This window comes from Esox lucius, chromosome 23 (genome assembly GCF_011004845.1).
Source record: "Esox lucius isolate fEsoLuc1 chromosome 23, fEsoLuc1.pri, whole genome shotgun sequence".
NCBI lineage: Eukaryota > Metazoa > Chordata > Actinopteri > Esociformes > Esocidae > Esox > Esox lucius.
In genome coordinates, this window is record NC_047591.1 from 6,452,423 (window position 1) to 6,480,391 (window position 27,969).

The 27,969-nt window shown below is 44.0% G+C and overlaps 1 protein-coding gene across 14 annotated transcripts in view; it reads right to left on the minus strand.

Moving 5' to 3' along the window:
- foxp2 (forkhead box P2) overlaps positions 1-27,969 on the minus strand; it is a 105,351-nt gene that overhangs the window by 67,346 nt on the left and 10,036 nt on the right. For 2 of the 14 annotated variants that reach the window (XM_020043025.3, XM_020043023.3), the window contains exon 4: positions 4,250-4,380. The exons of 10 other annotated variants lie outside the window; for them this stretch is intronic. The gene's annotated coding sequence lies outside the window, so the exon portion shown is untranslated. Of the gene's footprint in view, positions 1-4,249; positions 4,381-5,605; positions 5,976-27,969 lie in introns of those variants that run through there. 2 more of the 14 variants (XM_010898235.5, XM_010898242.5) reach the window with 2 other exon arrangements.

Sequence of the window (27,969 nt, forward strand, 5' to 3'; positions counted from 1 at the left end):
AGTTAAGATATGGATACCATTTAAAATAATCACAAATTCTGTGCTCCAGTGAAATTAATTCATCATTGCCATAAGTTACAACGCATACAAAATAAAGAAGTGCTGGGCCCTGCCCTGGCTCTGCTCAAATATTTAATACTTAAGATTGCTTAATAAATCAAAATGCCAGATATCAACCAGTTAAAACACTGAACCTGGTAGGAGTTGAAATAAAAATCTAAAGAAAAAAGGCAAGACAAAAGTTGTATATCATTTGAATGTTACCACTCAGTTTGAGATGCTTGTTTGTACTTGAGATGTAATTTCCTCGCTCCTCCCAGCCCACAGAAGTCCGTGTGGTTTATTGCTAGCACGACCAGAGCCTTAAGACGGGATCAAGAAAAGAACAGCCACTGCTAAAGCGCTGCTCAAAACAGCCACCCTACTGAAGATTAAGTATAGGCAATCCAAAGCAGACCCAGCCGCTTCACAATCAAACCCTTCCTTTTTGGCACTGGAGGGACACAATAAAAAAGAGCATTAATGACTATTCCTGTGTGATGGTTTCTCTTTCTGATATACCAGTTTCAAAATGATTCACAATGGAACGAGGAGATCGCTTTAGGGGCTGAATTCATATTTACAAAATCAGGGGTTGGGAAAAATGAAATGGAATGAATATGAGCGAATAATAGACTTTGCTTTTTTAGGATTAACACCATGCTCAGGAATGGAATCAAATGTCCTTATCGGCAGCACAGAGAGACCCCGTTCCGAAAACCTCTGTCATCTTTCAATTCATAATTTTAGCTGACAATGAACAGTCCCAGTCATTCTGTGGCGAACATTCAGAACTTAATTCTGCTGTATTTACATTAAGAAGATGAGACGGAAAGAATGAGATAAAGAAAGATTTTTCATGTGAAGTGTGTGAGTGTCTGTGAGTGAGTGTGTGTGGGTGTATTTCATTGCTGTACATTCAGGCATGTGTTTATATTCCATTGTGCCAACATTACCGAGGGATGTCTGCATGGTACTAAAATGTCCTAAAGTACATCTAAATGATTCATATTACACAGTGTCTTACTCTGTCTTACTAGATACAGTGTTTGAGTATCAAATACAATGGCTGTCTACTCCATTTAATTATCCATCTGGTTTCCAATCAACTTAAATATAAAAATCCATGATCAGAAATAAAAAGATTACAGGTGACAAAAATATTCTATTTGGTGTATAATTGTATCTGAGCTTTAAATCCATTTCATTTTAGTTTCCTGTAGTGAGTGGATTTTTTTGGTACACCAGTCTGTTAGGATGTCTGCTCTCTATCCACCTCTGGGTAGGTTAACCTGGAGGAGAGACTTTGACAGGAGGAGGAGAACCAAAGTCATTATGAGTGGTTAGTGACAACATTCTCCTCCGAAGCTCTCCCCATATCATTTCAATGGTACCGATCGAGCAGCTCTTTCTGCGAGGAAGAGGAGGAGGAGGCACTAAAGTAGGCGGCCTGAGCATGCAGTGACGAAAGCTCATCATGCTCATTTGCATTTTGGCCAATTCCCATTAATTAACTTAGCCTACCTAAGCACAAGTAATTAACCTATAAAAGAGGAGGCCCCATACTCTGCTCCAATCATATCTACTGAGAGGAGGCAGCAGCCAGATGAAGCAGGAGGAATGAACCTTCCTCTGTGACTGGAAACCGGCATTTACGTCCATCTACCAGAGATGACTTTACCCCACTCCTCACACATTTCACAACTCTGACACACATTTCATCTCTTACTGCATTGTTCTCCTGTAATTTTACGCGAGACGCGGTGGACTTTTGTCGCGGGTCCTGAGATGAAACAACCCTGAGAGATGAGATGGTCTTCCTGACTGACGCTAACAACGGAGAGGCGCTTTGCGGCTCCTTCTGAGGGGACGGTGCCGGCGAACGGAGTGGCTAATGACGGCGTGGCGACAGCGGTACAGCAGGAGCCCCCGAGATGCAGCGCGCGGGGGGGGGGGTCCAGCCGGAGTGATACAGAGACATAGCTCATAGTGACGTTTCCAGTTATTTCTGCCTGATTAGGGTCATTATGTCCCAGGCCTGATTTATGTTGTCATCCCCCTCACCAGTCCTGCATCGATAGATCTTAATGAATTGGTAAATAAGGGTGAAGATTACACTTGACAACACCGCAACATTTCTCATTCATACCGAGACAAGATTTATGTAACCAATTAGGTCCATAACGGGAGAGAAAAAATATTTCTGGTGGAAAGGGTCTAGGCGTCGACCAAACAGATAATAGGGAGTGTTTAACTGAGTCTTAGTCCCACAACATGAAGCAGGCTGGAGGTCTCCAGAGTTCATACCGGCCCCTCTCAGGATTTTAGGAATTGATTTAAAAATACTAGCAGCTATAGCTACACAGCCACCAGAGTACAAGCTACTGACAGGCTCCTTTCCATTTTAAACAGAGCCAGTTAATCACCTCACCTCCGTCTGCATAATATCCAAACCCTAGATGATGGAATCAATAGATAAAAAATTAAGCTCTCATCCAACAAAGGATCCACTTTGATGTGCAAATGTAAATTTAAGAACACCCCCCCCTGACAAAAATAGAGAGGGTGGGTTTTCTTAAAATACAAATAAATTGTTTCTACTGAGACTTTCTACCGAGTTCATTTTTTAATAGTCTCATATTTCAATTATTTAATTTCCACCACATACAGTTCTAGGAATCGGTTGGCACCCTCTTTTGTCATTACATTATTATTATTATTTTTTCTAAAAACCATGATCATCAATAGCCCAACGACAGCCGGGAAGACCCAAAGGGCGGTAGTGAACAGAGGTGGGACATTAAAGCCAAGTGACGGAGCAGCCGCCTGGTTCCAGCTCTCCCCCTTCAAGCACATGCAAATGAGCGTGGTGCTGCTTAACTGCATCATTTACGTGGATAATAGTGGCATCATCATTACAGGACTCAAATTAAATTACATCACAATTAGCATAACAAAGTGATTGGTTAAACTTTCAAAACAAATACCCGATCCTGCTAATGAACAGCGTTAATTGGCTGCGGTGCTTTCTAAATAAAATGTGTGGGTAGCCGTGTTTTAGTTCAACTATTCTGAAATAAGCATTTTCTTTGAGAGACACACAACAGAGAGGGATAGAAAAACACAGAAAATGCAGAGGGGGAAAATGCTCCTAAACATATATCGCCAGGGGGATTTGTAAGCTGAAATATAAAATGTGTAGCATTTAATTTTATTGCACTAAAGAACCTATTATATTCAGGACTCTGGAGAACAATGTAAATTATCTGCCTTCAGAATGGAGTTGGGCCAATTCTCCACATGAACTAATCACATAGCTCATTATGCATTTGGGTATTAAATTATGAAAATGAAGCCTATCCACATTCCAGCACAAAGACCTATGAAATGTTAATAATATGCTCACAATAGCCCAATACCAAGCCTTACTCCATCTCATGAATATTTAAGTAAACAAATTATCCATCTGCCTTTGATAAAGATAATTAGTATCTCACCCGCATATCATCTTAGGCTCCCTCCCTCTCTCTTTTTCCCTCTTCAAACTGAGACATGCTCTACAAAGTTAGGTGTCCATCCTTGTAACGGCAACAAAAAAAACATCTAGCTATAACTCCAAATCCAAGACTCACCCTAGTAAAACACATATCTGCAACTCATTCATATTTGATCATTATTAACTTAAGAAGAATCATGCTCGCTGGATCCCCTGCGTTTCTGTTGGATCACCATCAGACAAAGTCAAATTAAATCCAAAAACATTCATTTTCCCTGTCGATTCCAAGAGCAACACAGTGAACTCCACCTTGACACAACAATCTAAACAGCCTGCTCAAATTAAAAACAAAACTGAGACAGCTAAGAGAGCCCCCCCCCCCCCACACACAAAAAAATTGCATGTTCACATCCTTAGAAACACAGAGCACTTCTCTAATCACCAGACCAACCGTTCATCAGGAGCAATTAGCCACCAGCAAGTTAAAGCACAGCCCACAGACACACACACACACACACACGCACGCACAGACAGAACCCAACCTATGGTACAGCAGCTAGCTAAATACTGGATGAGCAGCCCGCCTGCTTTCCGATTAAACATAGCCATTAATAAAGAGCCAGAGAGGAGCGGTAGGGAGAAGGGAGAGAGGAGCGTGGAGCGGAAAGAGAGGAGGCAAGCCCACTGGAGTGGCTTGGTAGGGTGGCTGATTACCTGAAGAAGAGCCGCGTCACACAGACAGGAGTAAGGAGAGCTGTTGGTGTTGTTTGCTGTGGCGATGCGCCGACTGGGGTGTCACACGGGGGGAGAAGGAGAGGGGCTTCTATCTGTGTCATCACTCCAGACTGTGTGTACAGAGGCCCGCATCACAAACAGGAACACACGGCCCCGGCTCTTCCCCGTGTCTCGCGTGGCCCGGGTTCATGCATCACCCATTAGAAAACCTCCCTCCTGACAATTATTCCATCATTTCCAGTTGTCACCAGGCAATTACCAACAGGCAGCCCCTCTCGGACAGGCCCAATAGGAGCGGATCGGGGGGGGTGGGGGTGGTGGGGGGGTTGTGTGTGTACCGCCTTGCCTTTCTCAGGGAGAGCGACGAAAAGTGCATGAAATGGAAATGCACAGCCTACAAAACAGCGCCTTCTCTCTCCTGACACTTGGGAAACAATTAGACCCACACACACACACCCGGACGTTGCCTGATGAAATATATCACCATTACTTGAAAACACTACTTATCATTTCAGGTTTCTGATTTTTTTTTATAGCTTTTCAAAGACATCACAATTATCTCAGCTCGCAGTCTGTTCTAACGGTGACCTTCAGAGTTGGGTGCTTTTTCCCCCTATCTGCTGGCGGGTAAGTGAGGAGCTGTGTGTGAGTGACGGAGTGAAGTGTGTGTGTGTGTGTGTGTGAGACTGAGTCTGTGAGCGGGGAACTGCACACGCGTACATGTGGAGCGGCTGTCTCCTAGCTCGATCCAAGCCGGCGCTACCCTCGATGCCTCGTCCGCACGCGGCTCTCTCTCGCGCCGCTCGCCCGGGACACGCAACCTGCTACTTGCAGGAGTTCTCTTTCTGTCACGCACACACACACACGCACACCCGCACACACACAGACAGACACACACGATCGAGCTGCCTCAGTACTCACTGGCCCAGACTGAATCCCTATCTCGTGGCGAGGGGAACTAACTGAACGACTGAGGAAGTGCCACAGCTGAAAGGCGGCGTTTTTGCGGAAACCCTGGGAAAGAGGTACGTGTGCCTGGCTTTACTCTAGTCTTCCCCCGCGTCTCCAGCTATACGGCGCTGTCTTAAAAGGCAGAATGGGATTAGTGAGAGAGAGCCAGTCGAGCAGAACTGCCTGTAGCTTGGGTTCTGTGCTCTGGGAGAGAGAATAGTAGAGCTTTTTAAAACAATTAGGCACACCGCTCCGCGTTGCTCTCTAACCGCGCCTGGACCGCACCACAGAGAACGGCCACCACACGTCCACAGACACATTCACAAACACAATGGATCCATTCAGACCGCTAATAATGTGAAGCTGAGAGAGAAAGTGACCTACCTTTTAAACAATGGCAAGAGAGGAATCCACTCCCCCGCTTAAGAGTCATTTGAAGATAGTCTCAGAAGCCTCAGCGCATTAACAACGTTGCATCCAAAAAGAAAAAAAAAGAAAGACGAAGGGGGGGAAAATACCACTGGTAGAAAACAGCATCAGAGAGAGAAACGAGAGAAAAAAAGCTAAGAAAAAGAAAAAAAGGAGCCGAAGCTAGCTGTCAAAGACATCATGGAAAGGGTATTTACAGCCGTATTGACACTAGCATGAGAGCACCTCTGGCCAGTCACGTCCAAGACCCATGACACTAGCGTCTGGTAATTAAAACAAATCAAGCAGTCCCCTTCTTGATTGTTTTGGCACCCGAGCACCAATCGTACACAAAAACCAGTGATTTGATGGCAAAGGGGTTCGGGGGGAGGTACAGTAGGTGCTGGAAGGAGTTGGCGGGGTGGGGTGGGGGTTTCGGGGTTGTGTAGGAGGGTCGAGGGGGTGTTTTTCTTTCTGGTGACAGAGGTTCAGGACCAGACCAGGCGTGATCTTTAAACAGTGACCCCCTTTTATCCTCACCTCTGTTCTCAGGAAAAAGCCCAGTCACTGAAGAGTGTCAGCCTCCTCTGCCATGCGACTCTCTTAGCACTCCGATAAATATGCCCCTGGCTTCCCTTATTAGGGCAAGCTTGCAACAATGTGCAGTAAGCCTGGCGAGACTCAAAAAAGACCTCTTTACAGAGGAAGTAGCTGAGTGGAGGGGAGGAGAGAGAGAGAGCGAGAACTAGTCAAGGGAGGGAAGAAAAATCCAAAAAAAGCCTGCTTCTCGCAACCACTTCACAACAGACACATTTGTCTTTACAGATGTTCGTCGAGCCTCGAGTCTTTCCGAAACAGTGGATTGAATCATTTAACAGTGGTTAATTGGAACCGCAGCGGGCGTCCCCTCGCTGCCGGGCGGCTGCGGACACATCACTTCGACCGTGAGGTATACACGTATCTCCCGTAACGTAAACAGCCCAAACTTGGCAGAAACGAGACGGAGCACTGAGCTAACGCTGTTTGTCGATGCTTTTGTCAATTTTCCCCCCCACCCCCCAACCACCTCCTATCCCTCATACATGCCACAGATGTTTCCCTTAGCCGCTCCAGCAGACAGGAATCTACTCGCAGGGAAGAAAGCCCGAGTCTCCCCCAGGAGAAGAGTACAAAGCCCGGCCTGCAAGACAGCAGATGCAAAAGCAAGTCCATCTGCTACCAGCACACCACGCCACATGGACTTGGGGGATTTAATACTAGGCTTTCGTCTGGCTGCCTGTGTTTGTGTACACGCTGAAACAAGATGAGGGGAGACTGAAGCCGTGGAAAAGGGTGGGTACGGCTCGCACAGGCTCCCCCGAAAACCCCAGTGCGCACTTGGGTCCCCCGCAAGTGTGTATGTGCGCGTGTGTGCATGCGTGCATGCGTGAATGTGTGTTTGAATTTGGCAGGATGGATGCGTACACATGAAATTCAACAAACTATTCTCATAGTATAAACAAGCATAAACCGACATGCATTCACACACACACACACCCACACAGACAAACACACACACAGAGAGTATGCAGAGCAAGATCTTTCATGTTCAGAGAGATGCACCCAAGGCAGGCATGACAGATTTATTTAGTAAAAGATCTAGCCTCTAACTCGGGCAATAAGACCACTTGAACTCCCAGCTTGAAGCAGTGAGCTGGCATGATTTAACAGGCTCTGAATAACACATTATCCACCAAGCAGCCCCGTTGGAGAACATTTTAGCTGTATGATATCATTATTACGGCAGCGACGGCGGCCAAAAAGATTCAGCATTTTCATTAGCCGTTCAAGTCCGAAGCAGCGGGTAAACAGTAATAATGAAAAAACACAACAAGGGAAGTCGTGCTTCACGCCATCGTCTCAACAGATACAGTGTCTTTATTTGATCAGTCACTTGATGCAGAGAATTTTCCACACACTGAGGGAAAAGCAGTCCTGAAAACCATCAAAGTTAAACCCTCACTTCCCTGAGAACACTAACTTATATTGACACTTTTCACACAACCGCATTCTGGTCAGCTAATAGGCAGATTAAGAAACATTATGGAGCGAACGTTCGAATCCTCTTGCTGAAAGAATAATTTTCCAGCAACGATACTGGTCAAATTAAGACACCAGTGTGTGTCAGTTGATTGGCATTGAGCATGAACAGTAGGCCTGGGCATTCTCCCTCATTTCACATTCCACGCATTGAGCAGTGGGGCTATGATGCCCCTCCAAACCACTTGGCGTGTCGTCCTTAAAAAGACAAACGTGCCACGTACCTCCGGGCTTTTGACCAAAAAAAAAAAAGAGGGGGGTGCCCCCTCCCGCCAGTGCGTCGCCGGCACGTCTTCGTTCTATGTTGCTCTGTTTTCCTCAGGGCCTTCACACCGCCAAGGTCAATGAGGACAAACAACAACACCAGCAGAAGCCGAGCCATGGGGGGGGGGGGGCTAATAAGGATGGTGGCGGTGGTGTAGGTTTCTATCTCTGAACAGTGGCATCGTTTCCATAGCAGCCCCCTAACTATTAATTTTCAATTAAAGCGGACAAGAAGCGTGTTGCCCGGGGCCGTCAGACAGTGACGAGAGCCCCGTGTTCGGAGACTGAGACCGTGGCCGCCATCGGTGCCACTGGGCCAGTCGGTTTCCCAGCGGCTCTTTCACCTTACCCAGCATTAGAATGATTTATTATCGGCAAAACACTTCAACGCTGAAACAAATGGGAATTAAAAGACGGGGGAAAACACTGGTGGGGAACTGCCACTTAGAGGTGCTGCCTTTAAAAAATGTATTAAAAAAGGGGCCCGGTGACAAAATATGTCTGGAGAAAAGAAAAGGGAGAAGGAGAGAGACCGACACCATGAACTGTGTGTGCAAGGACTGAGAGTTTGTGTATTTGTTTCAACCCCTTGCCAAAATGCCACGAGCATCAAAGATGTTCACTTTGCATGGAGGGTTATCCACTTGAATTCTCTACTCCCCTCTCCGACCAGTTCAGACCAGAGCTGGGTTGAATGCTGTACTACATTCTCCTGATGTTCTGAACAACTACCTCACAATACCAGCAATGGGAGTCTGCCTTCATACAGAAAGACACCTGCCTTATTTCAACAACATGAACATCCCAGCTTCATGCGGCCAAAACACATTTCCAAAAGCACTGAGCACACTAACAAGAAATAACGACCTTCATGCCTTTTCATTTCTCTCCACAGAACAAGTTCAACGTGGCCAAAATGGACCATTACAGCCAAGTGATTATATTACAGGAGGCTGAACATTTTAATATACTGTACTTAAGCACTGGTGTATCCATGGCAACTTCCGAGTGCCTTGCTCAGAACAATCCCTAATGAAATCCCTATTAAGTAGCCTATAATGATGGTGTCCAAATATATTTGCATAAATATTTCACTGGCTGAAGGGAAGGAGAAAAGGAGCATTGGGCAAAGAGCAGCTGCCACATTTACAACAGCAAGAATATGGTTTTAATCAGTCTTATAAAGTGAAAAAAGCAGTACCCAGACCCGACCAAGTCAAGTATGATCAGAAACAACAATTCCCATTTACAAAGATGTAAGCTTACTACATTTTCAAGATTCTAGGATCGTTGAATAAACCCTGGATGGAGGATTTGGGCAAATCCACCAACCAGGATTTCTTGAAACCCAAAGAATGCATGGAAAGTTTCAGGAATTCTACAGTCCTAAAACGAACCCACCGAAACAAGTAGCGTAGGCCTCTCCCTCTGTCGCTTCCAACCTACCAGTTCAGAACTATTAAGTGATCCGTTCAAACTGGAGGTCGCTGGTCATCTCCCTTAACCTTCCAGACCTGGCAGCCTGGAGCCTCCTTTACTCACCCGCCCCTCCCCTACACAGAAGTTTCACATGTGACTTCCATTTGCAACTTTGGCCCGGTGCCCAACAGGACATCCCAGAGTGAGTGTTTGCTTGACTCAATATCAACAGGCCGAATAAGCAGCTTGAGGGCGACCAGCCCGGCCTCCAGTTCCTATAGAAAATAAACCGCCACACATTCATGAGGGCAGAAATATCAACAGGCATAGCCACAAGGAGCCACGCATAATGCTCACTCAGCGCCGTTCCGCCGGTTCAGCTCTCTCTTAATGATACCTGCCTGCAGCGCGGTGCCCCCCCCCCCCCACCACCACCACCACCACCACCTACTGCTGCATCCCCCCAGCTGCAAGCAGAGGAACTTAAGTGTATATGTTGGCAAAGATAAATAAAAGACATGGAAATGACAGAAGTCAGGCGGTTCAAGCTGACCGGGCACTTCAAACGGAGAGACTGGCGGGGAATGTGACAGACACTCCAGGTTAAATTGGCTCTTCTGCACTCCGCTCTCCTCTCTCCCTTCAAAATGTAGGTTTTTCTTCAAAAGGCGTGTTTGAATTAGACGCGTTGATGAAATCAAAGGCTTGGCTTTGTGGGTAAATTTAAACAAGCAAGTGCACCTCACAGCAGTTTACCTATTATACAGCAGATTGGAGACAGATGAAAGTCTTCCACTTTTATCACAGATATTATCATATTGTAAAGGCTGCAATTTAAATTAGATCCGTACCCAGGTGAAAAATACATGGATATTGGGTTTTAAAGTTTCTGGTCGGAAAGGTGTCATCAGATGAAAGAGAATGGCTTAGGAATCATACAATAGCCTGTTTCCGAAGATTTATTTCTTGTTAATGATAAATAGGAAAGCCGTTTATGACACTGGTATGCAATGTGCTGAGGATCCCATCCCTCTGGACTTCCCATATCCAGGAAGGCTACACCATTAAATGAGAGTTAAGACAAGGTCCAGTGAAAATCAAAAGACCGGAGCACCTGTATTTTAACACAACACAAAACTGCTTCTAGCTGTGTCAATAACAGCCTGACTACACCACATATTAGCAAGTCCCGGGTGGCCTTTTAAATTCCATACATTGGAGAACATAGATATAAAGATGATAGATTTGAAAGTATTAGAAAAGGCAGCGCAATCAGCAGCAGTTTATTGGTACATAGACAGATCTGTCCTGTCGGGTACTGGAACCACTCCTGAATACTCACATTACCTCAGTGCTCTGAATTACCTCTGACATACAGAGGCAATCCATTCATGACGATAATGCTATTTAACTAGACACCAATTACGAACAAAAATTTAACAAAAATTAATTCAGGAAAAATGGCATCCCACCAAAGAATAATAAACTCATTATATGGACATTTCAAACTTAACCATACTCTACACCGCCACTAATTTAAACCTAATTTTTACTAGCCACTAATTCGGTGAGGGCGGGATAGGAATGACATCTGGAGGTGATTCCGGGGATGGAATGGAGCCCAGTGGAGGCTACCCAAATAAAAAAGGGGAACTATTCAGGAGAGTGGGAGTTCCGGGCACTGAAACTGCACTTCTCGCAAAAAATGTTTTCATCGTGCTGTCATCAGACCTTCTTAAAGAAGAAGTAGGTGTTGCAGGCTGGGACAGACGCTTTCTAGAGTTAAGAGTGAGGGAGGGAGGACTAGGGAGAGGGGAGGACATAGAGAAAGACGGATATCTGTAGAAGCCCATGAAAGGTGCGTTTTCTAACAAGCCAGGTGGACCTGCAGTGAGATGCCAGGTCTTTTGGGGCCAGGTTTATAAACTCTTCACACGGGCTGGTGGGAAGCACACGCCTGATGTTCTGGAACTGCCATTCGGGACGAGCTCTTTATGTCCCACACAATGACTTCTGGCCAATTTACTCAATAAAAACACCTGCTTGTCTGGAAACCTGTTTAAAGTTCCATTTTTATATCGCTAAGTTGAGCATAACTTGTGGCGAGCTCCTGACTCAGGCATTCACAAGCGAGCAAGTGGGGGAGGGAAAGGGGGAGGCAGGGAGGAGAGGCTGGGAGAAAATATGCAATGCTTTGAGCATGAAACTGTGAGCATGGCAAAATGGCAAAATGCACCAATCCAACCCCTTTCTCCTCAGAAGAGGGGAGGGTTCCTGAAAGTTTACTTTCCAATAATCCAACAGAGTGAAAAGTAGAACTGTGGAGGGACGTTTACATTCAACGTGAAACGTGCAGTTACCCGCTCTTGCCTCCTCCCCAAAAGATAATGTGTTTTCCAAATGAAAATAAACCAAGGCCGGTCGGACTGAGACAGTTAAACTCAGGAATATGAGATCAAATAAAGTCTCCCATAGAGGCTGAAAGGAGAAATGAAATCACTTCTGAGAGAGAAATGTACCGCTTAATAAAATTACTCCTTTATATCTTCCGAAATTACATGTTCCTTAGGAGTGGTTAAGGCTTCCCTTGGTCAAAGACAGTATGTAGGGTGGCAATTTTTACTTCTGGAGGATGATTCCATGATTTACTTCTCGAGGCTCGCTGTGGTGCTCTGCAATTTGCCTCAGAAAACTGAAAAAATATTTAATCGACAAGTTTTTGCTTGGAATTTGGGAGAGTTCAGAAGTCACTTTGATGATTTTCCGGAACATGTCAATGTCAATGAGAACTCTAACGTTCCATCCAATTGAATGGGAATGAGCCTCACATTGCTTTTCAATGACTTCCAACAACCTGTTCATTCTGATACACTCTAGCATGGTGGACTTAAATATGCAGCAGATTGCCACCTGTCCATTGGCATATACCACAAACAAATAGTCTCATCTTGCAGAGTAGGACAGTGAATGAAGAACATCACTTTGAAAATAGTTACGTACTCCAATTTTTCCACAGCCATTCCAATAGGCATTTGGCAAAGTGACTGAATATATAGTGTCAGAGAGTGTGTAACTACCTCAAAAACATGTAATTGATTTTCAGTTTTTTAAAGGGTACAGTAAAAATAACTTCAGAGCACAATTTAGCCATAGCCAAGCAGTAAATGTATCAGAGCCAGGGGACATTTGCAATCTGGAGTGAATACATTATAGTGTATTATAAAGCGGCTATTATTTGCAGTAAAAAGGCTTTAGCCAGAGAAATGAAACACTTTCAGTTTTCATTCTCACTACCTTAAAAGCTGTCCATGCTCAGGTCTCTGAGAGGAGGAAAAAGCAGACATGATGGCATTGAATGCAAGACTATATCTATAATTTATCAAAACAGAAATTGGCAGTGGGCTTGAGAGTGGTACACAGCAAGTAATCTCGTTGATTTGAATTTACAAGGATAAAGATAATAATTTAAAGAATTACTGGAAACAGAAACAGTGATCCCATTCCAGTTTAAAGTGGTTAAAAATAAAGTTTAAGAAGTAACCTAGAGAGTGTGCAGGCTGATTTAAGGAACACCTTACTTTTGCGGAATTGCCCACAGATGAAAGAATTTCTCTCTTTTGGTGAACTCCTGACTCTTGTAGTGAACACATTTTCATATATCACTTTTGATGTATTTATTTAAATGAGGTTTTCAAAGGTTTATTCAAGGAACGCATACACTTAATTAAACCAATTATCAGAAGTAATTCCCTAGTCCCCAAAAGTCACAATTGTGACATTTCCTGTGTTTCTCCTAGAGGCTTGTTATTCGATTCATTGCATGTAATTAAATGGTTTACAACAAGTTGATGATATTTTGTTGAGACAGATTTAATCTCTGCATAATATGGAACATCATTTTCTGTGTTTACAAACATTCAATTACTTGGTTCGTTTACGTGCATTTCGAAAGCATTCTCATTACAAGTTCCATCCCAAAATAGTTTGTGGATCGTGCATCTTGCACAGTTTAAAGTCAGCTACCAGGATGTTGTTGTTATTATCCACCTTGATTTTCATTTACAACATGCAATTATATTCGGAGGCCACACTAACTCAGGAGAACTTTCAGGCTCAATTAAATGTACTATCTTTCTTCTCTTTGGCCCTGCCCTGTCGAAGCCTGTTCCTATCTCTTGAGAGAGATGGAGAGCAGAGGGGCTGTTTCTGACAGCTTAAAAGTACCCATCAGCTGCTGAAGAGACATTTCGCAGCACATCCCATCATCCACCCTGCACCTCCCCAAACAAACAGCAGACTCGACTTCAAATACATAGCAGGACTATTAGGTAATCCCTTTGTTCAGAGCCACTGAGCCTTGCTGACTAACCAACCTCCCTGCCTCCATCTTCTGGGTCGCCTTCCAAACTGCAGCCTGTTCCCCTGCTAGTGCATAACCTCCAGCGAGGTTAAAAGAGTACAGGCTCTGGGCAGAAGTAGTGTCCTACCAAGTGAATGGGGTGCCATTTTGGACAGGCATTTCGTCTCTATTCCAAACTGACAATAGAACACTTGATGCTGCCAGACCAGAAGGAGTGGTCGATGATGAGTGATAGCAGGAATTATCCAGGAGAATATACACACCGTATCTATACTATCTTATGGATGTACTGAGGTAAAAGCATTTTGTTGTGTCACGATGACAGTTCGTTCTCTGCTTAAAAAAAAAAAAGGGGGGGGGGGGGCAACCCACATAAGGGTTTCTTTGTTTGGACCGGACAAATCTGGGGTTTCCTTTTGGATATTGAATATCCCGCAAGGTATCCAAAAGTTACAGTAGGCTAGTGTCTGGACGTTTAGGAAGAAGGAGGGAGAGCAGGTTCATTAAGTGTGTCTGTATATTGTTGCTCGGCTTTTTTCAGAGCAATTGCTGAGTGGTCTGCGTGAGTTGCTTCCAACAAAGCCTGGCAAATCAATCAATCTGTGAAGAAATGCAACAGAGGCCAGATGTACCACCACTGAAAAAAATGAAAAAAGCAATGACCCACTTGAATAAGTAGTGTATTTAAGGTACACAAAATAACACAGTTTGATGCCAAAATGCTGGCAAACTATGTTCTTTCATGTCCCAGCTTGTTATTTTAGGTGGCCTCTGTAAGGTAAATGTCTTAATCTTAAATAAATCTTCCATTTTCACTTAACAAGATGCCAGAGAGAATGCAAGACTGTCATTAGCAGGTGATTTTACTCTCTTCTTTCTTACAAGTCTACAGTAGTTCCGTTTTTTAAACTCTCACCACACAATTATAAATGCAAGGCTTGCTATAGGGAGCTGAACTTTTCACACCTTTCAAAGCCACAAAATTGGATGGTTTTTGGGGTTTCTGCAGCTGCTGCTCTGCACTAATGCAAGGCGGTGTCATATGAAAAATATTCCTCTCCCCCAAACCACAGGCCTGGTCATTAATGAAATACAGGCCGCGCAGTGAGGTCATACAAAGTCTAGATTTCAGCAGCAACACTTAAAAACCGCTCAGAAAGAATAGAGAAACATGAACACAAATCAGATTCCGAGCTCCAAGGACAGGGAAAAATAAATAAATATAAGAGAAAGCACAGCACAGCCCCTGCCTTCCTCTCACATTTTCCTAGCACTCTGCAAACAACCGTCAACTGCTGCTCCGAAACAGTTCACAATGAGAGCAGACTAAACAATCAGATCCCGGCCAAGGAAAATGCTAAGCAACTCTGCACACAGGATGTCTCACCCTAATTGCCAACTATCAAATCTCACAATGGAATCTGTCCATTTGGCAAATGCTTTATAGCAAAACCTGGTGAAATGTAGTTTTAAAAACTGTCAACTTTTTACAAAAAAAAGTGAATAGTTTTGAAAGGAATTTCACATTTCTTCAATTGGCTTTTTGTGATATATTCTACACAGGGTTTATAAGGCTTACGGTGAAGCCATGTAAACTGTGAGTGTTAAATAAAGTATTATTAGACAAAGGCTGTTAGGGGTAAACTAATGATTAAAATCCCAAGCATTTAGATAAACACATTAAACGTTTCCCTGAAGAGCGCTCAGACTGAGAGTGACAGAAAGGGAGAAAGAGACAGGGGTACTAAGGTGGTGAGACAGGGGTATGAAGGGGGTGAGACAGGGGTACTGAGGTGGTGAGACAGGGGTATGAAGGTGGTGAGACAGGGGTATGAAGGGGGTGAGACAGGGGTACTGAGGTGGTGAGACAGGGGTACTGAGGTGGTGAGACAGGGGTATGAAGGTGGTGAGACAAGGGTATGAAGGTGGTGAGACAAGGGTATGAAGGTGGTGAGACAAGGGTATGAAGGTGGTGAGACAGGGGTATGAAGGTGGTGAGACAGGGGTACTAAGGTGGCGAGACAGGCGTACTGAGGTGGTGAGACAGGGGTACTGAAAAAGTTAGACAGGGGTACTGAAGAGGCCAGACAGAGGCTACTGAAAAAGTTAGACAAGAGTACAGATGAGGGGAGATGGGGGGGTACTGAGGAAGTTAGACAGGGATACCTTAAAGGTGAGATGTCGGGGAGGGGTACTGAAGAGGAGACAGGGATACCTTAAAGGTGAGATGTCGGGGAGGGGTACTGAAGAGGAGACAGGGATACCTTAAAGGTGAGATGTCGGGGAGGGGTACTGAAGAGGAGACAGGGTAACTGGGATCATAGGACAGACCAGTGGGGGGGAGGGTGACTGGGAATTGAAAAACAGGGCTAATCGGACTGTCACTCTATGTGGCACTGAGCTTTTTCTTGAGTCTTGAGTCATGCTCTGAGATCCCCAACACTTCAAACAACCAAAATACCAGCACATTCATAAAACAGAACAGAACTACTGGGAATTAAAGAAGGCAGGGGGGAAAAAACACCAAAAAGGTAGCAGGCCTCAACAGCAGATGGTAAAATTAACATTTCAACAGTTCCTTCCTTTCATGTAGGTCTCGGCTGTGCTGCTGCTTTTTTTTTTCTGGGAAAAATGTAAGGGCTAGCTTCGGAAAGATGCAGCGGAGGAGAAAGCATCTGGAAAAAGGAGGAAGACGACTATTGGCTTATTGCTCCTGATGGTCCTGCACTATGAAAAATTAAATAGGTCTGTTTTGCAGGTTTCCCTCTCTAGAGTGCCCTAAGCTGTGTTATGGAAACATCATCTCGGTAATTTATATGTGAAAGAACACCTGGTGAAGAAAAGAAAATAAACTTTCAAATGTATTTTCTCTTAAACCCAATACTCTGACTTTTTCACCTGTCTTTGATCTCGTTCATTTCCTCCACGTTAGGTTCCATCCCTCTGTTTACCCAATGAATGGCAACCAAAGACTGGAGGCCGCATAAACAAACCTTCCTGCAGATCCAGTTTCATTCAGCGCAAATAAATACCTAGACATATGTGTCAAACGATGCTCTCTAGATATTATCAGAAAAGTGCTAATATTACAGTGTAGCATCTTTAATAAAGCCAGATAAAGACCCAGCACAGCCTCTCCCCTTCCAGCCCATTCTAACAGAACAGGTCTGTAGTGGCCATTAATTTGGACACAGTTATGGCTAAATTACACGTGTTCCACCTCTGTGATATTTTAAATGCAATTAAAACCTGGTTATGAAAGTGTGCAGACGTCCTCGTGATGAAGGGAAAGGAAATCACTTCTGTGATTAACATGCAAACGAGCTCACGCTGGCAGAGTAGATTGGGGTTTGAAAACCTCAATTACTTTTGTGTGATTATCTATTTACCAGTACACAGATTTCCATTTTTCATCTCCACCACGGAGAGACCCTCCCCCACACCCCCCCCGCAAAGGACCAGGCTCAATTATACTCCCACCTTTATTCATGATGTGCATAATTCCGGTTATTTCTCACTGTGCTGTATCGTATTCATATGGAGGAGCACTAGTAGACCAACACCTATGAATGCACTGTATTTGGTTTAAGAGAGCTGGTAGGGCACCCCCCACACAACCCCTGCCCGGCACCCAAACCCCCACAACCAACCGAAACTCAGTCAGATTCCTGCCGGAGAAAGAGGTGACCTGGCAGACATTCTTTTCCACACCCGGAGGAGAAAAGGGGTCAACGGCTCTTTTCATGAACAGGTTTGAGAGATCTTAGAGCAAGAATCAAGAATTAAAGGCAAATAAAACATGTGGCAGGCCATTACCGAACCCCCCCCTGACCGACAGAGTCTCAGCTGTATAGTGGCAATACTAGGTAATATGAGGATTCAAACGCTGCAGCCACAGAGAAAAACTTTGCCTTATTACGTATTGCGCTGTTGATGCAATTATCAACGGAACGCCTGGCAGCATCAGAGGAATCTAATTGAATTAATTTAAACGGGTGAATAACTACGGAATTCCTGTTTCAAAAGATTTCCATTGAAAATTAACATTCCTGGTATTCAGGATTTGGCAACGCTCTGGAAATAATAAATAATAAAGAAATACTGGAGTATCTTTAACAGGCATTGCTCCATTGAACAGGCCTGGAAAAATAAAGTGAGCACTTAGTCCCAATGTAGGTATCATTAATACAAAACATACCATTAACACATATAAAATCCCAAACACTATCCTATAATTGATTGTAAATTTAAAGTCATTAAGGTGCCAGAAATGGGAAAGGTCTTAGGTTATATCTATACTGTAATTGCCACACTAAAACTGCAGCATCATAGTATTTTCAATGTCAGGGTTGTAGATGAGAAGCCCATGCCAGACTTGGCCGGGTGAAAACCCATCTGCTCCCAACTTTAAGTCTGGATAAGATTGTCTATTACTAAAATGTCAATAAATGTAAATGTAGCGATGTAACACAAAGCAACTTTTAAACAAATTATTTTTATGCTTTATTTGACAGCTTCCATCCTTAAATCGTTGCCTCGGGCCATAGATATACATAGGGAATCCCACCCTCTCTAGTAGAAGAAGACAGGCCACGCTGAACATACATAAAACATCTCCTGTTGCTTGGGACAGGGGTGCTTAGGAGAAAAATGGAAACAGTGCCATCAAGTGAAATTTTGGAGGATTCCTCAAGTACTAGGTCAGTCAGGCAGATCACAAATCTGATTAGGTCCTTTACAATTGACCGACAGTCAGAGATATTCAAACCTTCCGCAAACGCTTTGTGTTTACCACAGTTGAGATCAGGCCTGATTAACTGACGCGTATTCGAAGGCAATTCAAGTCAATGAATCCGAGGACAACTTTAAGAGGGCACAGCCAATCCAGTCGGAGTACAACAGGTTCTGTGGAGTCAGATGTGTTAACACAGTTTGCTGGGTCAAGTTGAAGATAATAGAGAACAAAGGGAAGAACTGGCATTCAATCCCATGGCACGGCACTTCTACCAGACCTGAGCGGATGTGGAACCGGTAACAAATTGGCAGTAATGTTACTGGTTCCGGAGCGGGGCTTTGGTTAATAGTGGATAATCTGGTTATGGGCAGAGCTACACGGTTGTCTAAATAGTGTCAATAGAGGGTTTTCATACAAAACCAAGACAACATTACATTTTCGGGGATTTGCTGTAGGTTTCTCAAAATGTCATCTATAGAAAGGTCCTTCCTTTGTATTAACTTGTTCATTCCAAGGCTTTCATTGGACTGTATGAATGTTACACACTTTGGGGTGAGGACTGACAGATATTGACATTCCTTTCTAAAAACATAACTGAGAATTTTTTTTACTAAATTTGGCCTATTTATTAAATTCTGGCCTCACCATCACCTCCTTTAAAATTGTATGTCTCATCTGTAGGTGCTACACAGAAAAAAGGTTCTCCCTTGCTTTGTAATGTCCATTGCATTTAGATTTTAACTTACACTTTGAATGTTGACAAATATAAACATGAACATTTAAAATACACCATCTTTGATTTGGCAGAATTTTGAAGATATGGTTAAATATAAAACCTCTCTGGGCATATCAATGGTCAACAGTTGGATCTCTGCTACTTTTAAGTTGTTGATGATAAAAAAAAAGATTCAAAACAGAATTCCACTATTGACTTCTAGGATGTGCAATGACACAGATAAAAAAAGTGTCATTGCTTTTTTATTGAAAAAGAATTGCACTGATATAAGAGAGCAAACTGTAAAGCATTAAAGATGCTCAGGTTACTGTTGTAAACATGCCAATTTTGATCGGTAATTATGCTGGATACAGATCAAAATATGTCAACAATCCCTCCTCCACAAAGAACCATTCAAGTGGTAAACATCCTGCAAATCAGGATTTCTTTCATTCCAGGTTTCGCATTGGAATCGCTGCACAGGTCCCCAGTCTTCTACTGTAGATTCACATGGTCATGCTTCCTATCTAACTGGAGGCCTTTCTTACAATCTCTTGGGGACATATTAAGAATCATGAGATGCCTTCAAAACAATGGTCAGATCAATTGTATTGTGTGTAGAGTGCAACGTAAGCAGAGTGACTAACAGGAGGACACAAACAACCAAATCCATAACCTTGCCCATTGTTACTTGTCCTTACAGCCGGAGAAAATATACACTAGAGGATGTATAGACCATGCAGTAGGGTCCCAGAGTGTAGAATGGTCATTTGCATAATTCAACCTATATGAAAGCTAATTACATAAATAAAAGAGTGAGGGTGTCTGAGAGCGGGAGAGAGTGTGTCTGTTCAAACCCACATTGTTTAAACCCCTCTTCCTTCCAGCCCTGTAGAAATCTATTGATCTGTGAAACACAGTACTCAGGGGAGGCCATTCACTTAATATCATACATCGAATGATGAGATGAATAACGATTATACCATTTGGTAATTAAACGTCTTACAAACCATTTAACTGGCTGTGCGTCAAAAAGGGTCGCCAGAGGTCGGAATGATTGTTTTTCATTTCTCCCGCTTTAGCGTGAAAGAAGGGGGGGAGGGGGGGGCCTGTATGGAATAATGGTGAAAACATGCTTACGGTTGTGAGCAGCTTGAGTGTGGCACTAATTGTTAATGCTGTCAAGACTTTTGAAGGAAAAAACAATTTATGGGGGGAAAAAAAGGAACAGAAAAAAAAGAAACGTGCCACGCCAAGACAAATATCTTGCCTTCATCGTACTTGCTGGAGTCTGAGCCAACCTTTATATTTAGAAATCTCATTAGCTGACATAGAAGGCGTCGTGTCACAGAGAGACAGGCACGTCGACCAGGCGAGGGAAGGAAAGAAAGATCCATTTGGTGGCGTGCTGTAAACATGGAGCAAAGGGAGTGGAGGGGGTGTGTGTAAGGGGCGGGGTATTACTGAAGGGTGTGTCCACAGACACACCGCCTGCTAGAATGGATGTGTCTGATCCGTGGTGAGGTGCATTTAACACACATGTAGGACAGCCAATTTACTGTCAACATCCACAATCTAATCCCTACTTACATGCAATCATTACCTAATGTTGTGCTGTCACTTTGTTGTTCTGAAGACAGGAAACTTTCCAAAGGGGCCTGTTCAGGCTGATCTCCAGCTAACGCTAGGGACATACGCTGCTTTGGACGGCGGAAGTGCGCGGTTAAACACATATTGGCATTTGAAGGGTTTAAAGGTTTAGGGGTTAACGCATGACGGGTTAACGTGCACACACACACACACACGGACACATAACCGCACACACATTAAAATAACATTTCCTTTCAAACCTGATCCTTCCACATCTAACAATACATTTGTACAGTGTCTGGCTCGGGTGCATTCACGTAGCGTTTACCGACAAAGGGAATTGTGCGCTTCTCGGCCTCTTATTGAATGATAGGTGGTAAACATTGTCAGTGGAAAGGCGGGCTGGATTATAGCCTGGTACTGCCATTGAGAGGAACAGTAAGAGGGGAGAGACTCGAACAATGGTCAAAATGGAGGACAGTATCACAGAGTCCAATGTCTGCTGTGATGAATACATGGGAGATTATGAGACTCATTCCATAATTTACATAATGTAAAAACTACTTTCTCTCTCCCTCTCCCTCTCTCTCTCTTTCTTCATCCACCCCCTACTATTCACTAAATAAATGAGAAAACTATCGCAGCACAGACATATTTGACAAAAGCAGAGAGACTGCATTCCAAATGACCTTGGCGCCTTGCGACAATGCACACACAGTCCAAACGCTCTTTCATGAGCAGCCGACTGAGTAAGACCTGGGAGAATATTTTGTTATTGAGCACAATGCCAAATGTATTACCATGTCACCTATACCACTTTACAGTGTAGAATGGAATCATATTCAACACAAGGGGAGTTTTACATAATTCTGGTTGTTGAGAATATGAAAGGTAGCTAGGTTCTTTAATATTGCCAGGGTGGGGGGGGGGCAGTTCTACCAGAACTAGAGGTGTAAGAAATGAACACATTATTTTTATGTGATTTGGTTAAACTCTTGAGTCACAGTGACTGGTTCAGGGATTCAACCAACACAGGCAACTGAAGTCCACCTATTCAGAAAATACATTTAAATATGAATGGGAAAGAAAAGGCAAGGCTATTTAAAGTTTTCCAGGGAAAAAAAATGATATTACTTTTTTTGGCATCCCTTTTGGGCTGTTTGCATAGTCACAAGTTGAAGAGAAGGCCTAATGGAAAATTGCTGTATTTACGGTCAATAAGAATTTTAAGACACAACAGAGAATATCGCCAGGGGCTATTTGGTTCGGGACAGTTTCCTACCACTAACCAAGAATGTACTAATAGAAAGACCCTCTGGAAAGACTGGAAGCAACTTCTCAGATGAAAGCAACAAACATTTCTTCCACCCTAAGCAAACAATGACTTCAACCATCATCCACTCCTAGTCCTCCATATTTACCCTGCTTTACCGCTCCAATACGCAGTGACAGCGGACTGTACAGTCGATACCTGCTGTATGTAGGGGTGGCAATCCCTGACAGCCCTTAAATCAAATGGTTAGCTTTCTGCGAAGCCTCTCAAAAAACATTGGACTTGTGAAATTCCTGAGCCATAGAAAATACCTCGCTTCTCCTCACACCTCCTGACCACCAACCCACCTCCAACCCCCAGGCCTTAAACAGAAATCTATGAGCCAATAAAAGTTGTGCCTCTTTGCTGTCTGTTTGTGGGTGCGTGCGTGCGCGCGTGCGTGCACGCCTGTCGGCGAGTCTGTGAGCGAGTGTTTTACCTGCCAGATCATTTCAGTCTATTTCAGAGAATTCTCATACAGCAACCTATTTTATTTACTTTATCTTCAATAAAATGGTTCAGTGAGCATTAGCAACTTTGAGACACGAGTTTCAATCAGTCGTCTGGCAGCGGCGTCAGTCTGCATTAAATCCAGAGCAGCGGTGTGTGTGTGTGTGTGTGTCCTGCGAAGTGCAACGAAGGGAGCAATGTTGCAGACAGGCCGAACTGCAAGCAACCAAGTGAGTGAGAGGGCTCTAATAACACAAAGCTAGGGAGAGCGGAATGAAGGGAGGGGAGGACAAAAGGAAGAGAGTAAGGAAAGAAAGAGAGGAGATGGAGTGAGGGAGGGAGATGGGAGAGGTGAAAGGCTTTACAAAAGGTTCTTCACTGGCCCTTGTGGTAAACCCTTTTTTTTTGGCTCCATGTTGAACTGTTTACGGGTCCAGGTTAAACCTTTCAGATCCAGACAGGCTCTACCTGGAACTTAAACAAGATTCTGATTCTGCCTGGAACCACAAATCTTCTCCCCGAAGACAAAAAAAGGGTTCCCCCTCAGGGACAGTTTAAGAACCTTTTCTTTTAGGAGAGTGTAGGTGAGGGACAGCAAGAAGGTAAAGACATGGACAGACAGAGAGAGAGATGGAAAGAGAAAAGGGGAAAAGAGAATGACAGAAGACTGACCCCTATTCATGCGCACTCTGAAAAATGTAAGGAACTTTCCATGTCAATAAAGTATATGGAATTAAGTGGAGAGAACGGGGGTGAAAATGTCAGGTAGGGACAGTGAGTGAGACTGAAAGGCCGACATGGAGAGACAGACAGAGACAGGCTGAGAGAAACAAGTCAGAAAGCGAGTGAGAGCGTTCTCCCTGGGTAGAGCAGAGCAGGGCTTGTACAATAAATACAGGTGAGCCGCTCTACACCCCAGGACCTCTTCAGGATGACTGACAGGTGAAAGCTCTCACTGACCGGGAGCTTCATTTTACATGACATGAGAAGGAATGCAGCTCAGCTGCAGCGGCGGTGAACAACCGAGAGGAGGAAAGTTGGGGAAGGACACGCATGCCCACGCTCGCACGCAGACACACACACGCACGCACGCACCCACACACGCGCACGCCATTTCCCTTCACAGGTGAGCAGGGCCAACAGACAACCCTCTGGTGTTTCAGTCACTTAACTGGTGAGGTGCTGCTGCCTGGATGTATGCACACCGAATCCTTTCCACATGACGTGCCTCGGGCTGTTTTTGTCAACTGCACTCTGAGCAGCACCGAGTCAGGTACTGTGACCACATGATTGCCCGAGAGGCACCTCTCAGAGAAGGGCCGGGGACACACAGAAACCCCCACACATGATCAGGTGTAATGGGAAACCCCGCTCAGAGGGGCCCGCCGAGTTTGTCAACACATACAGATTCTACATTCCATCGCCTTTCAGTGTTTTGACCCAAATCCAGCGCGTTGTGGACTTGACATCTCGACACACAGAGACAGATGCTTTCTAGACATTCTGGGAAAAGCAGGTAGCGAGTGACTTATTGTGTAGGCCTGTGGTTTGTGGCTGAGGAAGCAGGACTCCAGACGCTTGTATGATTCCCTCTGTATCTCTTTTCAAGCCCAGATCAGATGATCCTAATGAACAAAGCAGTTGGCTTGTTGCCTCTGCAATAAAAGCTTTTGCAATGACTGTGACTTAGGCTTGATTTGAAGCAGGAAAAAGGGCTTGTGGAAAAGCGTTATCAATGACAGGATCTTAACATGAAGAGCAAAGACGGTGCACCATTTTGATGCCACATTTGTAATCCTAACAATCTTGTCTTTAATGTTTCAAAACAAAAAAACGTTTTTACACTTCGGACTGCTACTGACATGTGATTTAAAAATTAAAGATGTGAAGAAAAAAGGTTGATTCAGTGAATAATTGCTCTATTTGGATTAGTATTAAAAAGTTGTAATATGCAAAATGGGGAAATGAACTAATTTAATCTCATTTACATTTATATGAACCTTCTTTGTGGTCAATTATTCCAATAATCTGAGAGTCTTACAACACCGCAGGAGGCCAGAATCCTTCACACTCAATTGCTTTAAAGCAAAGACTACGTTTCAAAAAACCAATTGCTGCTAATAGTGTATTTATTCTATGACATCATTTACACAATATTTCACTTTTGTTAGATTTCGGACTGAGCTACAGTTAATGCAAAATGTGTCATGGATATTCCTTTTTGCACAGCACGTACTGATTCATAATCATATTTAAGGACTGAGTGGGGCACATATAGGCCAACTATCAACAGGATGAGTTAACATTGTGTTGAAATCTCCACCCATCTTCATTTCAAGGCAACAGCTAGCCACAGAAGCTCTGCAAACAACGCCATTCCATGAATGCTGTGACGATAACACAAGTTCAACCTGTCAAGAAAATCAACATTCGACTTTGCACAGAGAACGTGAAAGTATGTGAAACCAATTCATTGGATATGATCACTCGCGACTGAAGCGACTTATAATTCTTCCCACCTGAAATAACGAGTTCAAACCGATGTCAAACCGCTCTGATGTCATGCCTTTTGAGGGTTTTGTTTCACAATAATCTCAGGCACTTGGAAACATGCCATTGGTCTAGGCTTCCGCACCCAGGCACTTTCCAAATTAAAGAATAACATGTGAAACAGTAGATGTGTCTCGTTTATAAAAATTAAGATTGTGCATACAATATCTGCAATCAGTCACGTCTAAAGTACTTAGGAAGCAGAGCTAATGCATGCTGAATGTGGAGTCGGACTATATTTACACTATGAGGTGCACATAAAGGGTCACAAACGCCAGTTTGATGTGCTCAGCCTTTGAGACCTTCACAGGGACACTGACTACTTGACTGGCAGGCTGGCTGCATCCATGGCAATTCAACCTGCCCATTAGCATACCCCCCTTCCTCTCCTGTTCTCTCCACTGTGAATCAATAATCTCATTGAGTCAGTGTGTCTTCTCCATCAGGAGTAATGGCACTCCATTCTCATGGCAACTGTCCACTGCAGACAAACACTCTCTCTATCTTTCTGTCAATCAATCTTTCCCATCCTCTTTTTCATTCCTGTCTGTAGGTCCTCATTACTTGTCTTGTGATCAAACCGGAGGAGAGGCAAACAAAACATTTCGACATCAAAGTCTTTCAGAAAGTTCACTTGGAAAGTTGGTCACATTTGGGTCTGTCTCGTTAGGACTGGGGAACAGCAATAGGTTACACATGGTGTGCGTGCACCAAGCACAGGGACAGGGAAGGTTGAAAATATATGAATCAGGTGTGTGAAAGATATTTCCTGTGAGCCAAAGTGCAATTCCAGAATCCTGCTTTTTCTTTTCTTTTCACTCCCAACGCCTAATCCGACAAAAGATCTGTAAAGAGTAGGACGTGGGACCACTCTTCGTCCAATTTGCTCACAGCATGACATTATCAAACCCCAAACCAAACCTCATTAAACTGGAATATGGAAACTTGGGGAAGTTCCAATACTTCAACCCCCCCCCCCTCCCCAAGTGGGAAGACAAAACAGTGAACCAGAAAGAGAGGGAATGGAAGAACGAAAGGCTGGGGTTGGGGGGGCCGTTCAGGGGATCCTGGTGAGGACTGGTGCGAGAGTAAACCTTTGATGAGTAAGTCTTTTTTTTGCAACGGGGCTTAACTTTAAAATATTCCTGGGTGGTTCTGAATAAGGGATTGACCGATGACCTGATTCCATCCACACACTGGGCGCCAGGGTTAATGGTGGATAAAGATTAGAAAAAGCGGGCTCTGGCTTGATCGGCCACCTTCCCCTCCAATCCCAAATCAGGCACACAATGGAGCCTGCCAATGGGGACGGCCCATGTCCCTTTTATTCTTCTCCTTCCCCAGAAGTCAGGATGTCCAGGGCAAAGAGCCGTGGAGGTTACCCTTTCCTACTCAGGGGGAAGCCAGCATTGCTCCCTGGCTCAGAAAAACCATTTGGGAAATGAAATGACAGAAACTCTGATCTATACCAAGAAATCAATTCCAAATTGGAAGTCTGAGGCAAAGCCGCCCGTCCGGGGGCACGCTTCTTTAAACTACCCAGAGATATGCTTTAATTGCAGAAGACTTTATATGTGTGTATATTCACTGTAATGTGAAAGTAAGTTAGGGCAATCACACATCTTCGTGATGATTAGAGGACTTCTGTTCTTGAACAGATGTGCTTTAAGAGTTCATCTTTGAAGATTTAACTGGGATACTCGACAAATTAAAAACTAATATTGAAATCTCTTTTAGGTGGAATAGTGAAGAGAATCAGGGTTCTGTGAATGTGTGACTCATGGGACATGGGCTGAGGCCTACAGTGGAGCGGAGATACCCCAACCCAGCATCTCACTGCACACCGCTTCAAGCAGCCTCACTTTAATTATACTTGGACCTCAAAGGCAAAACTCTTAAGCTTAATACTGAGATTGGGTCAGAATATCAAAATAAACCTGTGGCCTGGGTTCAGACAGTAACCGTACCAAAAGTAATTCCTCATCAACCTTCAACACAACTATGAGGACAAAAAATGCTCACAGAATTATTGACATTCAAAAGGTTTAGAGGGCGATAGGAGACTTCCAAGTAAGTAACTCATGGAACAATACCTGCAACATACATTTTGTTCCACAACTAATTAAAAGTGGAGAAAGTTATGGAGGGCTCCAAACACAGAAATCAGTACCTGTAATTCCTTTTACCTTCAAGCAATATACTTCAACTGTTCTGAGGAGGCTGAACAATCACCCATTGTCAAGTTAGCGTTGGCTATCTATCTCCCATCCAATTACGGCTAAATTCCCATCCTCTCATTCCCCTCACGATGATGAGGCTTTCTCCTCCCCATCACTACTGCAGTTTACCGTCTGGCAATGTTCTGTTTCGTCTGCGAGACACCACCTGTGTGTCTGTCTCCGTCTGGCTGCTGTGGGGACACATAACTACGGCAGGCGTCCGCCATGGTAGCGGTCACATAATCAGTGGGTGCCACTCACCCTGTGCTACCGGGGATTCTTTAGACTCGTTTTGTACTGACTTGGTGACAACAAAGTGACTGTGTCACTGCTGGATGTCTCATAGAGAACCTCATATAAAACTGAATTGAAGACAATAGCTAACCGTCTCATATAATAGATGGGAATCTAGAGGGCTACATTCACTGTATATGAGTATATGAGTATATAAGAGCGGAGGTAGAGACTTACAGGAGTAATACGGGTTAAGGGGCCTTGCTCAAGGGCACAACCACAGATCTTTCACCTTGTTGACTCAGGGATTCAAACCAGTGACCAATGAGTTGCCGGCCCAGTTCTATTTCTACACAGAACGTTTTGAAGGAGCTTCATCAGCATGTTCCAGTGTAGGTGATGATGACACTATT